Raw genomic sequence first — 4900 nt, forward strand, 5'->3', positions numbered from 1 at the left:
TCTTGGATGGAGGGTCGTTGTCTTGCCCCTGCAGATTCATTTCTTGTGCCTAGCATGGGCACATTACTTTGTTGTACTGCTCTAGTGGTGTTAGCCTCATTGGAATTTTTAGGCTTAGCCACATTGTTATTTGGTTTTGTCGTTGCGTTAAATCTCCTGGTATGATCATGTGTGCTAGCATTCTTATACAACTCCATGATTTGAGGAGACTTCTCAAATTCTAGCTTGGTTGCTGCCACAGCCAAGCTGAGTGCACTAAATGTTTTAGGTTCGCGCCGAGATACCTCGAGCGACCAATGTTGTTGCATTCCATGGATGCACATTTCAATGGCATCCTCAGTATGCATTTCTCTTGCAAGGCGCACAAAGCTATTGCAAAATCTTACTATATAGTCGTCAATCTTTTCATCATGCCTCTGTCGAACTTGGGCCAGCTCGATCACTGAGAAATCCTTTTTCATTGTGACAAAATGAGCTTTAAAGATATTCTTCATGCTTTTCCAATCAGGAATAGAGCCCACAGGGAGGCGACTATACCAATGAAAGGCAGGACCGGTCAAAGAACCTGAGAATTGCCGCAATAGTAGTGAGGGGTTGCGAGCAGTATCTCCACATGTTGCCTCAAAATAGGCTAGGTGCTCTCTTGCATCTCTGGTTCCATCAAACTGGCGGAACTTGGGTGGATGCCACCCCGCGAGGAAGGCGATGAGATCATGCCATGATTCATATGGTTTGTCAATCTCACTCTCAGAAGTTTGAGGGGCTTGTTCTGCAGCAATCTGTTTCATTTTTTGGTTAACCATGTCCTCAATGATGCTATGATAGCCTCTCAACATATCTGGCTGAGTTGAAGGACTATTAGCTAGAACAGCGGTACTAGCAAGAATTTGTGGAGCATTCCTAGTGGCCTCTGTTGCCCTCTGAGAACGAGCAGTGGCTTCCAATTCCTCCACCTGTGGATCAATGACCCTTTGGGTGGGAACTCGAGGCAGATTCTGACCCGAGCCAGTAAAGAGATCAAATAGTTGATCAAACTTTAATGTTAGTTGATCCAATTGTTGTTGTTGTGTTCGTAGTTGCATCTCTATATGTTGGTCACGCGACCCTGATGCAGTCGTGTCAGTATGCAAATTTCCTATTTCTTCCCCATCTTTTGGTCCACCCTCTTGTGTTCCAGCACCGTCCACATGTGTCATGTGAGCCGGCACAATGTTTTCATCTTCAGGTTCACATTTATCTTCCGAGAGAATGGAACGTGCAAGTTCAGAGTAGGGAGGTGACCGCGAGAGTTCTTGCAATGATGATCTAGAGTTTGTATCGGAATCTTCACTTCGATAGTCTTGCTCTTCTGAATGAGGAGGACCATTATAAATTCTTTGTGAGGCGATTGATTTCAAACGAGTCGCCATACCTTGGCGCTCTAGATATTCTCGAAGCAAGACTGGGTCTTGTGGAAGGCATGATGAAAGAATAACATAAGGTCGAGAATAACTTCTCGATTCTTGTTGTGGCTGCTCAGTAGAAGGAGTGGATTGTCCATCTGTAATAGGAAAACAGGGTGCAGTCGAGGATGATGCCATTTCCTCATTACCTTCCTCTTTTTCAGAACCTTTAAACCAACCACGGACCTTCCCTAGCTGCGGCAGGAAATTCTTAGAAAATGATGCCTTTGGGTTCGGCATGATCTCTTCATCGGAAGGATAAGAGAAATCTTTTTGAACTGGAGGTGGAACCCAGTTTTCACGACTATCATGTTCAGCATGCGCTGTCAAGGTGCCACACATCACTGTGTCTTTTGCACCCTTGTTTTTATCCTTTGAAGTTTCGTCCATGGAGTGCGGACTTCTTTCCACATCACCTTCATGAGGGGATGATGTCGAGTTATGTTTTGGTTCTATAGTCTCTGCTATGCCATCATTGTTTTGGTCAGTTTCCTGTGGGGGGCTTGTCGAACTATCTTTCTTTTCATCTGTCTCCATGTGATCTATTGATGATTGTGATTTTAATTCAGTGGTACCCTTAAGAAGGGCTAATGTAGATGTTTTCTTATGAGTGCCTTCTGAAGGGGTCGGAGTAGAACTTTCAACACGTGCTTCTGGCCCTTGGCCTATTGTGTCACCTTGTTGTCGTGACTTTGGTATAAGACACTCAACGAGGTAGTTGTACCTCTCATTTTGAAGTAGTGTTGGGGAGAGTTTCAAAGTAATTTTGTCATAGAATGGGTGCACACGGCCATCCGACCTGACTCGTACATGAACATTGCCGAGCACAAGTTCTTGCAACTCTTGATAGAGTGCTCGACGATTCTTTCTGCGCTTATCGCGCTTGTATTGGTTGGCTGCACTAGGGTATGGAGCTCTTGGTGGAATAGCTGGAGTCGGAAGAAGCGGTGCAGCTTCTTGAGAATTTATCAAGGACGGTGTTAAAGAAGGCGACACACCGATTTTTGTGTTTTGCGAAGATTGAGGTGGAGCGGGCACTTTCTTTTCTTGCCCCCTGCTTTCACTTGGCCATGATGGACGTACATTGTTCTCATGGAGGTGTTCATGGGGAAATTGCTCCCGTCTCGGGGACACCGGTCGCCATTCTTGGCGTGCCCAAGCGTTCCAATGAGGGGGTAGCTCTGTTTGTCTCGGTCGATAGGACGAAGTAGTGGGCGAGCTGCGACGAGGTGCCCAAGTATTGCGATCATGTTGTGGACGATAACTAGGAACATGGCGTCTAGCTTCACCCTGCTGCGATGATTCAGGTGCTTGCGAAAAGTTTCCACGAGCTTGAAACCTTGACCTAACCCCATCACGGGATGGAGGCAGAGGTTGGAATTGGTATTGGCCAGGAGCATGGTGTCTTGGGGCGCCCCCGACATGCGAGGGTGGCTGATTTACTTGTTGTTGGAGCATTCTCAATTGAGATTGCAGCTGCTGCAATTGGCGTTGAAGATCATTAGAGCGAGGCGCTGGTGCCTCATTGGATAGTACATCAAACTTATTTTCACTTCTGTTATCGCCAGTTGTAATGTGACATGCCGAGACTAGCACAGCTGGATTGAAATGACTCAACTCATTGACGATGGATGGGTTACATCCTGGAAAACTAGTGGCACGCTTTAGAGTGCGCGTCCAGAACTCGTTCATGATCGCTTGCCTAACAAGCTCTTTCATCCGATGTGGTCTGTCGATCCACTGAATCGGGGAAAGGACATAGGGCTCATTTACTGGATCTGGATATTTTGTTTCATCCTCCAGTGATGAAGTATCTGTTTCTGCAAAATCATCGCTCAACTGAGCATGTAACTTTTTAATTTGACTACGCTTGCGTCGATAGTTGCGCAGTGAGTTAGCATTTTTGTTTGATCTTGCATTGCGCACAGACCAAGACAAGTGATAAGTAGCCATATCGAGCATCTCCAAGAGCTTAGTTTTTTTTTTCTTGCATGACTGTGGAATGCGAGCTTGGCGTATTGGCGGCAGTGTTTTTTAGCAGATTGCGAGCCTCAATGATAAGAGCCTGGCGTTCTTCCTTATCCTTAGCAGCAGCATGTTTTTTGGCCTTCTTTGTTTCAGCGGTATGGAGGAACGTCGGGTCCAGCGTCGGGTGATAGTGGGTCTTGCTTCCATGTTCGATGCCTACCATAGGAGGTAGCGATCCAAACTGGAGCACACTTGGAGTCGAAGTTTGTCTCATAGCCTGCTCCATGGTGATGACAGGGAAGGAATCACCTACAAAAGGGAATCCTTCCATTAGTATGCCTTTGTAATATACATGCTCATCAAAACATTATATAAGCAAGAATTGATCATATCAATCAATTGCTTAAGTACAAGACAAATATTCTTTCCCACGGGTATTCTTGGGCCCTTTTTTTTTACCCATCCATATTGAGCATAGCTTCAATATAACAACATACATCTCAGTACGGATGTTGATTGATGATTTTTTTATTCAAAGATTATCTTGTGCACTTCTTTGAGAAAATAGAGCACCGACAAGGCATAGGTGTCTGACCAAGGCTATTTTTTTATCGCACCAGCCAATATTCATGAGTGCTGGAATTTCTTTCTCGAGTCAAAGTACCATCGTGTCATATTTTGGATGATCAGGTCGAAGACAAGACACGAGGATAGATGGAAAAGTTTTGTGCCATGCAAGGTTTAGTACATGCATGGAGCATTAGGATGGTACGTGTATGACTCGTGTACGCGCATGATGCATGCATGCATGCCAGATGTTTAGACAAGTAACTCATCTCTTTCATTTTACCATAGGGAATAGAACTTTCTTTCAGACACAAAATGTCTTATGTATGATAATTTAGACAGAGGAAGAAGAATAGAAGTTCTGTGTCATCAGGCATTTCTTTCAGCATTGAGAACCATAGCACGGAAGGGAAGGAAGGTCCGTGAGTGTGCATGCATTTTTTTTTTAAGAAAAAAGTAGATGCAACACAAGAGGGACGCGTGCATGCCTATCAGAACCAGGCCTGTGCACATCCGTTTTGTTTTAAGGACCACTCATAGTATTTCTCTTTACTGTTTCTTGCTTCATCGAATAGAACTTGTAGCAGATCCCTCACACAATACATTCTGAATTTCTCTATTTTTTATCACATCAAAGAGAACTTGCAGATCGGTTCATGCATCAAACCAAATTTTGCTTCCGGCCAGCAAAAGAGAGCAAGAGAAGTTGGACGACGATCAGAGCGCAGCGAAGATGGGAGGAGAATCAGGTCCCACCGGGCGTGCCATTTTGTTTCGAAAACAAAAATACAGGACAAACGCGGAAATAAATTATGGGAACTTGTATTTTATTCATCATCGTACGATTACAAATACATGAATGTTACATGCTCCCATTGGAGTTTGCCTATTTTGCCTTCTGCGACTATGCTTAAGGAGTATCT

The sequence above is a fragment of the Triticum aestivum genome, chromosome 7B, assembly GCF_018294505.1.
Source record: "Triticum aestivum cultivar Chinese Spring chromosome 7B, IWGSC CS RefSeq v2.1, whole genome shotgun sequence".
In the NCBI taxonomy this organism is placed as follows: Eukaryota; Viridiplantae; Streptophyta; class Magnoliopsida; order Poales; family Poaceae; genus Triticum; species Triticum aestivum.